At 40.1% G+C, this 9461-nt stretch overlaps 1 protein-coding gene across 6 annotated transcripts in view; it reads right to left on the bottom strand.

The window, feature by feature from the left end:
* LOC106882479 (gastrula zinc finger protein XlCGF49.1) overlaps positions 1–5993 on the bottom strand; it is a 10269-nt gene extending 4276 nt beyond the window's left edge. The window contains exon 1 of one of the 6 annotated variants that reach the window (XM_014933166.2): positions 5857–5993. The gene's annotated coding sequence lies outside the window, so the exon portion shown is untranslated. Of the gene's footprint in view, positions 1–5493; positions 5787–5852 lie in introns of those variants that run through there. The other 5 variants (XM_052969599.1, XM_052969604.1, XM_052969600.1 and 2 more) reach the window with 5 other exon arrangements.
* Positions 5994–9461: the final 3468 nt, after the last annotated feature.

Raw genomic sequence — 9461 nt, 5'->3', positions numbered from 1 at the left:
TTTTTTTTTTTTTTCCAAATCCATGACAAGGCTTTGGTCAGCTGGGACTTTAAGTGTATAAAAATATATATTAGCAACAGAGGCAGTATTAATACTGAGATGTAATATTTATTCCCACTTAAACATGAATGTTCTGTTAGAACAAACTATACTGCAAAAGATACCAAGAGAGAAACTCTCATATTGGCTTTTGGTGCAAAATGCACTCTTGCACATGCGTGCACCCTTGTCTGTAGCTCATGTAACAGTTGTAAATGAGCATTACTGTCATATAAGCAATGTTGTTTATTTTCAGTATTCTGTGAAAATCATGTCTGGGCATGAGGGAAATATACTACTTTGCTTGGTTGGTAACAGGAAGGGCATTCAGCTGAAGAAAATCTGTTTCAATGGATTCTGTTGATTCATGCAACAATGGAAAAGTGGACATTAGTCAACAATGATGATGATGCAGTCTGCTCCTCTTTTCAATTATCACAGGCCTTTTCCCATGAGAAACACTGTACTGTACCATGTAACAGGAATCATCTATGCCACACAAAATGCAAACAAATACCATCCTCTCAGTGTACATTTTGGTCAGGTAAACTATAGCTCACAATTCCATTCCCTCCATCATTTAAGTACAGTTCCTAATTAACACTTTCTTTTCATGTCCTTAAAACACATGCTGACAATCAATCCAATGAGGATGTCTCTTATTGTTCATTCCACCTATAAGTAGTAGTGGTCAAACCTCCTCTAGTCTCTTAATCATGAAAGGACACATTAGATAACACAGTGCTAGATACATTATTGATCAACACTGAGATCTGCTGCATCAGGGCTGACCTGTCATCATCATCATCATTCAGTATCCATTTTCCATGCTGGCATGGGCTAGAGTTTGACCAGAACTGGAAAGCCGGAGTGCTGCATCAGGCTCCAGTCGGTTTTGGTTTAGTTTCTACAGCTGGATGCCTTTCCTAATGCCAACCACTCCACAGAGTATACTGGGTGTCCTTTACCTGTCACCAGCATATGTGCCTTTTATGCATCACAGCACAGGTTAAACAATAACAGTAGCAATGAGGGAGCTTTACCTAAGTTTCTCAAGCTGCTAAAAATATAAACCAAATCTCATTCTAATGTCATAAACAAGGAAGGACACATTAGATGATGTAGTCCAAATCCTTGATATTCTATGACTGAAAATCAAACAAAAAAAAAGGAAAAACAATATGGTCACAGATGGAACATATGATACTAGACAGGCCTGGCTGTATACAACACTGTTAGATCCATATACATCTCCACTACTTTGTTTATAGCTCCGCATAGATACTGATGTGACTGTGTGGTTGAGAAGTAATCTTGCTTCCCAACCATGTGGTCTTGGGTTCAGTCCCACTGTATGACACCAAGGGTGTCTTCTACTGAAGGGCTAGACCAATCAAAGCCTTATGAGTGGGTTTCGTAGAGAGAAACTGAAACGGGCGTTAAATGATGATGATGAATGTGTGCATTGTGACTTAGCGTCACGGTTTGTTGTAAACGAGCATCACCATCATACAAGCGATGCTGGTTTCCAGGTCGAGGGTTGGTGACAAGAAGAACACCCAGCCGTAGAAAATCTGCTTCAACAAAATCCGTTTCACCTATGCATGCATGGAAAAGACATTAAACGGTGCTTTACACTACAAACAATACATAAACACATACACACGATTATTTCCCCCAGTTTCGGTCGATTAAATTCCACCCACAAAACATTTTTCAACGTAAGCGTACTGTAAAAGATATCTGCTCAAGATGTAGCGCACTAGAATCGAACTCGGAAGCACAAAGGTGCGAAACGAATTTCTTAACTGTACGTCTATGTCCGCGTTCATTAGGTAATGAGTTTTCTTTCGTACGTTGACAACTAGATTGTTTCTCGTTTTTTTTTTTAAAGAAACAATCTCAGTCCACATTACTTGTAGGCAGTAAATTTGAAGGTGGAGGAACCAACGAATCAACTTCTTATAACAATGTGGAGGGAGAATATATCCCTGGTAAGAAAGGAATACACGGTTCAGTTACTCAACAGATAGAATTAATCTCTAATCAAGAGAGTTTGGCTTCAGAGAAAGAAGTATCAAATATGTTGCGAGAGAGGGAGTAATCGATGTGGTTTACTTAATAAAGTTACGGTACCTTATCTATAAGCAACTGGATCATAGCTGGATTTATATTCTCCAAACCATGCTAAATAACAGCTGACAACAACATAGCTGATATTGTTTAATTACGGCCAAGGAGCTGAGCAACGTTACGAGGGAAAAGCTACAGTTGGGTGTTTCAAATGCAAGCTGATGTTTCAAGGTTGTATTTCCTTCCCAGAAGCACAATGTTGTCCCTACCAACCTACATACTTGTGGAATGAGGGAAGAAAACACGCACGCACGCACACATTGCCGGAAATCAGTTTCAGATAGTAATTAACTTGTAATATAGAGGGTGAGGTACGACAGAAGGGGTGATAAGGAAAAAGTGATAAGGAAAAAGGGAGAGTTAATAAGACAGAAGGGGTAAGATGGAGGGTGAGGTAAAAGAGATGTGACTTGATGAGAGAGAGAGAGAGAGCGATAAAAAAGGGTGAGGTAAAAGAGAGAGGAGGAGACGTGAAGGGCTAAAAGAGGAGATGAGGAAAGAAAGTTATGAAGCGATACGGTGGAAGTAAGAGGGAGATTATGAGATATGTGAGATGATGGAGAAAGAAAAGGAGAGTGGTGAGAGTGAGAAAGGGAGAAACGAAAAGGGAGAAAAGAATTTAGGCAGGTCAGGTGGAGAGAGAGAGAAAGAACAAAAAGTAGTGGGCAGATAAGTGGGTGAAAAGGGGACGGGAGGGGTAATGTTAAAGTAGAAAAGTATTTTGCCCCGAAGCAGCTTTGAATATTCAGCTTTTAATGCAGTTATAGCCATTAAATAAACCGACAAAATACCAGTTAAAAACCTGGCTTTACCTGAGTCCATTAACAGATGGGACCAACCAACTAGGTGGAAATGCTGGGATTAAGGAGCCTTCATCCCACCCCGCCCAGTCAATACTTCCCATTTTCGTTTAGCCAATAATGGTTGCAGTATATTTATAATATCGAGTATGGCAGCTGTTTAAAGTAGATATAGTAACGGTCTAATTAATAACATCTATCATCGGTAATCTGCTACAAATAACCGACTAAATCCAATCATTAAAAGCCCAGTTAGATTTTTACGCATAAAATTGTTCTACGTAGGTTCGAAGTTGGTTAAGAGGTTCAAATTACTTTTCGGAGGGATTGTTTCTATAGATTATTTGAAACGTAAATAATACAGGCCGTAATCTAACAGTGTATACAGTTAGTTGTCTATCTTTATAGACTGCCCCCGTCCATTGCAATTATTGAGTGGTGAGTTGGCAGAAATAGAGTACAAGACTAGATGTCACCTAGTATTTTAGTTATGCCCCTTTACATTCTAAGTTCATATTTCGCTGGGGGTCGACATCACCTTTCATCAAACACGCGTTGATAAAATAACTGTTTTACATATAAACAGAAAGCATCGAGCCCAATACCTGACTGGTGCCTCATTTTATCGATCCTGAAAGGAAGAAGGGCAAAGTTGAGCTCAGCGTGATTTGAAACCAGAACATAAAGAGCAGGATAGAAATACCGAAACGCATTTTATCGGACGCTTTAACGACCCTTCAAAAGATAAAATACCAATCAGGTCGATTTAAGTGACCGTATTCTTCCTCCAAAATGTGAGGGTCTTGTACCAAAGTTAGAAATCATTAATATCCCCCTTGTTGCAAATAAAGAACTATTATTATTGTTTTTAATAACTCTGCGAAGGTTAGTGAGTAGAATGACAGCGCCTAGATTCCTTCCGCTACATTTTGAGTTCAAATCCTTCCACAGTTGATAAAATAAAAACAGTTAAGTAACGAAGTCGGTGCAATCAACTATATCCGCCTTTTATAAAAATGTGAAGTGGTATCACTTCAAAACAAAATCATTATTATTAACTAATGGAGAAAAGGGAAAGCAACTTTCAATGGCTTTGAACTTGAGGAACTGACCGTCCATGATGCCGCAATCCTAAAGTGGGAATCTCTTCTCACCATCCTACTATCGTAATGATTTCTATTATTTGTCACAAGGGCATCAGATGATGAGATCGACGTGTTCAATTCGTAGTGAGCAAACGAATACAAAGAAATTCGTGATAGATTCTTAAAACTCATGATTAATAATGCAAAAATGCGTTGTTAATAAAGTGTGTGTGTGTGTGTGTGTGTGTGTATAGTAAGACACAGTACCAGGATTCCGGTGGCCGAGAAGGAAAATTTCCTGAATCCTAGAGCTGATAGTACACACAGACAAAATATTGAGAAAATGTGAAGGATAAAAGCTAATCTTTACAAAAACGGAGATATATGTGTGTGTATGTGTGTGTGTGTGTGTATATATATATATATAATCCACGAGGTCTGGTGGTGGAGCTAGATACTGGACCACTGAGTCATGTGTGTACCACACTAATACACTTGCTTATTTAACTTCAATATAAGTGAAGTGGTTTTTATATTTTTTTATAGGGTTAATTAAAGATGCATATGCCTCTGCTATGTCCGGTCAGTTATTTTCGTTCGTTGGATCCATATGAAATACAACGGTACCGACCTTAGGTAAAAAGAAAAAACATGAGAATGTGAAGAATGGTGGGCGGGAGACATAGATATCTTTGTATGGTCAGTGATATAAAATGGGTGTTACAATGCCTAAATGACCTCCAGTCTACCTCCCCTTGTGTTGAGTATTATGTACAGAAATTGGTGAGAATTATCAAATAAACACGTCTGGCCAACTTGGAAGACATCGAACATGGAAGTTGCTTTGATCAGAGAATTGGTGGGAGTGGACTATGCAACGGAGTAGCAATCGTTGTTGCCAGCCTTTCCGCAATTATTCTATTTGCTGAGAGAGAGAGAGAGGTTAGGGCAACCTCCAGGCAAAAGTACTGCAAAAATGAACAGTAATAAAAATACATAGACGGACACGCGGAGAAAATATGACCATTTGATTGTTAACGGAAAGCAAAGATGAAGGTTAAAATACTCTGCTCTAATAAAAACATATATACAATCATCATCGACAACAACAAATGTACTCATATAGTTAAACAACAATAATAACGAGGCCAATAAACAGAATAATAAAGGAGAAACAATATTAAAAAGGGGGAAGGTCGTTGAGTATATTGTATAGGAGAGGTTAGTTTTAAAACAATGTGAGAATATTAATGGGATTAAATTTTTTAGTAAAAAGATTACAGTAATCCAAGACAGATTTATATTAAAAGCTCTAGGAAAATTTCATAGTGGATCAGAAAAGAGAATAGTGAGGGTGGTTAATTGAAATCTTTCACTAATTTAAATGAATGACTTCAACGCCATTCGAACCTGCATAGACCAGATAAATAACTTACGGTTAAATTCTTGGTCGCCAGAGTGGCAAAAGAAAACCACCTCTCCTCTCTGTCTGATGGCGGAGAGCTTTATTTTATATCATCACATTTACTGTGTGGTCTGATTTATATAGTCTGCTGTAATTAAACCTTGTTGCCTACCGATAACACTCATCACAGCAACAAATCTTTTCTCTCTGTCCACCATCAACACAACATCTCAAGACGAAAAACAAAGCCACACACTTCGTCACCGACTGAGAAGACGCGATGGATGTGTTGCAAATGTTTTATAGTTAATATGTCTAGTAACTAATGTATAATTGGTATGCAACAGGACTGTATATACAAATGAGGGTAGATAAGAGAATGAAGCATACCTACCTGGGGAGAAACGATCGCTTTCCTGCCGACAGAGATGTCAGCAAGGGAAGTTAAACCGAAAGGAAGTAGTAAGAGGTGTGAAGGATTATTACGGGAGTGTTAGGACTTCTTGAAACTATGGATGGCGGTACGAGATGTAATCGCTAACCAGAGAAACTACCTTCTCTATGGATGGATATGTGTATGTGTACACGTCTCTCTCTCTCTCTCTCTCTCTCTCTCTCTCTCTCTCTCTCTCTCACACACACACACACATACACACACATTCACTTTCAATCACACAAATATATCATTTACGAAAGACAAGGCGTTCGATTACTGTAGGCGCTAAGAAGTTTACTTCCCAACCACATTGTTTCAGGTTCAGACCCACTGCGTTGCACCTCGGGCTAGTATCGTCTACTTTAACCCTAGGCTGACCAAAGTTTGCGATTGCATTTGGTTGATGGAAACTGAAAAGTAGCAGGACATATATCATCTTCGTAGTCATTTTCATTTAACGTCCATGTTTCATGCTGGCATGGGTTGGACGGTTTGACATAATCTGATGGACCCAAAGACTTAGCATTGTTTTTTTATAGCTGGATACTCTTCCTAACGTCACTTTACAGCATGTACTGAGTGCTTTTTACATGCCACCAGTACTAATGAGATTGCTGTGCTGTCTGCAAAACTATGAACCTCAAAGGGTTGGGGCAACTTTATGCTCAGAGAACGAGTAGAAAAAAGTAAAGTATGTGAGAATAGGACCAGAGCAGAACAGGTTTCTTGCTGAGAAAAGCCACATGACTGCATGTGCATGTATGTGTGAAGTGAAAGCAAGTGGCTAAGTAGTTAGGGTATTCAGCTCAAGATCATAAGGTTGTGAGTTCAATACCTAGCAGTGCATTATGTCCTTGAGTAAAACACTTTATTTCACATTGCTCCAGTCCACTCAGCTGGCAAATGTGAGTAGTACCTGTATTTCAAAGATCCAACTTCGTCACATTCTGCCATGCTAAATCTCCCTGAGATCTATATTAAGAGCAGGCATGTTTGTAGATTGCTCAGCCACTTGCACGTTAAGTTCACATGCAGGTGGTGGTGGTGGTGGTGGTGGTGGCAGTGGCGGCAGTGGCGGCAGCAGCAGCGGTGGCAATGGTGGTGGTGGTGGTGGTGGTTTATACTTCATATCTGCCATATGGTAGCTTTCCAAACTCATTAAGCTATAACTTCTTACAAAGCAGTATATTCCTATAAAAAAAAATTACCTTTAGCCCTTCATATTAGCAATGGAAGCAGTTGCTCTGAAAGTGTAATAGTTAGAATAAGAACCAGTTGGACAAAGTTCAGAGAGTTATTACCTTTGTTGATAACAAAAGCCTCTCTTTCAGAGTGAAAGGCAGATTGTATGAAGCTTTATGTGGACACCTATGCTACATGGCAGTGAAACATGGACTGTAACTGCAGACGATATGCAAAGGCTCGAAAGAAATGAAGCCTGCTGGATGTGCAACTTCAGTGTGCAGGTATAGCAAAGATTAAAATGTACTAAGGATAAAATTGGATGTAAAAGACATCATTTGTAGTGTGCAAGAGAGGAGACTGTGTTGGCATGGAGGAGGAGGACAGCTCCATATAGAGGTGCCAGTCAATAAATATGGAGGGAACCTTTGAAAGAAGAAGACTCAAGATGTGGAACAAATGATCTTGTGGTGGAAGGCTAATTGACTGGCAGGGAGGAAGAGAGATGTTGCGGGTAGATTGAAAGGGGAGGAGATGACGTCATGTCAGTGAGCAACAGGTAAAGTTGGCCTCTTTCTTACAATGTCTGCGGGCAAGGCAAGTCGTGTTCTAATAGCAGCCATGCATAGTGGTCCTAGCTGGCAAGAGATCGGTAGAGTCAACATATGATTACAACTGAATGATTTAGCTGTTGTCCCCGATTACAACTTGAGGTACAAGCAACTTTATTTTGTACCTTTAAACCACAGATCTTCAAATATTAAGCTTCACAGACGAAATGATTAAGACATTTGGCAATTTACTATGCTTCAGACTTGCCAGCTAAGTAAAAGTGAGGCCATAAAGACATGTCCTTCGTGTCCATGCCTCCCCTCCCCACACAATCGGTCCCCACCTCCTCCACAGCCCATCTTCCCTATACCCCTTCCACCTTTCATGCTCACCACTCACTGCATTTCCCCCCACTCTACCACATGTACCTACCTACACACTATATGTCCCCACTGAATTTCTTCCCCAGAGCATATCCTCCTAATACCTTTTCTCTCTACTTGTGTCTTCTCACTACATCCCCCTCCATCAACCTCTGTCCTTTTGCAGTCTCAGGAACCTACCCACTCACCTTCTCCGATCTCAGGTCCACTCACTCTCACATCTTGACCATCTTCTCCCTCTCTCTTCCTTTTCTCACTCTCCTCCACTCTCACCTCACTTGAAGCAATCATGTTTCCTCTCTAATGCATGTCTCCCTTTTTGTCCCTCAATACTACTCCCCCCAAACCTCATTTGAGGCGTCTTGTTCTGCAAGTTACTTGGTAACCTCACTGTTGCTGGATCCACATAAAAAGCACCCGGTACATTTTGTAAAGTGGTTGGTGCTGGTAAGGGTATCCAGCCAAAGAAACCATGCCAAAACAAACAGCAGAGTTTGTTGCAGTCTAACTTCCAAATTGCTGTAGAACCGTCCAACCCATGCCAACAAGAAAAATAGACATTAGATGATGATGACGATGATGATGATGAGGATGATGATGATGATGATGAAAACATATTTAACACAATTGGGGAAATAGAAATAATACGTTTCTAAATCTCTCAAAGAGATTTATGCAGTAGCAGCATAAGGACACAGGAAATGTGTCAAGTCCAACAGGAAACGGTGCTTCCTAGGGCTAAATAACAGTAGCATTCTTCCCTTTCATGGGACTGTCACATTAAGTTGACAACATACTATCACTTTATCATGCTGCTATTGCATAAATCTCTTTGAGAGATTTAGAAATGTATTATTTCTATTTTAAAAAATCAGTGAATGTATTTCAGTTGAAATATATATGTTTTCAAAGGCGGAGAGACATCGACAGCTACCAAGTCACTTGTTTTTGCCTCTTGTGGATACCCTCTTTGATTTTTGTTTCGACGTTTTTTGTTGCTGCCGGAGTGAGTTCGTGTTTTGCTTGTGTTATTGTAATTTACAACTGTTTTTGACGAGAACTGTTTGTTGTTATTTTCGTTGGGTTGTGTGAATGTGCATGGAATGGGGTCGAAAAGGAAACAGGCTTGTTTCCTGGATGACTTCAGGTCACATGGAGTAGATGTGGCTATTGCAACCGAGCCCAAGATGAGAAGACCTCAAGCGTTCTCACCTCTTCTAAATGGTTACGAGAAATTTATTTCACCTAGCCAAGGAAGTGGAGGGGGTGTGGCAGTCTTTTTCAGGAAGAGCTTGGACTTACAGGTACGTACTGTCTTTCTGGACCCAGAAGGTAGGCTGGTTGACCTAGATGTGACACATATAAGTAAGCAGTCCTTCAGGTTGGTGGCTGTCTATGCTCCAATAAAGTGTAGGCAGGCTGGTCTTTTTGAGACCTGGAGCACTT

The sequence above is a fragment of the Octopus bimaculoides genome, chromosome 7 (assembly GCF_001194135.2).
Source record: "Octopus bimaculoides isolate UCB-OBI-ISO-001 chromosome 7, ASM119413v2, whole genome shotgun sequence".
NCBI classification, from domain to species: domain Eukaryota; kingdom Metazoa; phylum Mollusca; class Cephalopoda; order Octopoda; family Octopodidae; genus Octopus; species Octopus bimaculoides.
The sequence above is the reverse complement of the archived record's forward strand: the minus strand, read 5'-3'. Positions and strand labels throughout refer to the sequence as shown.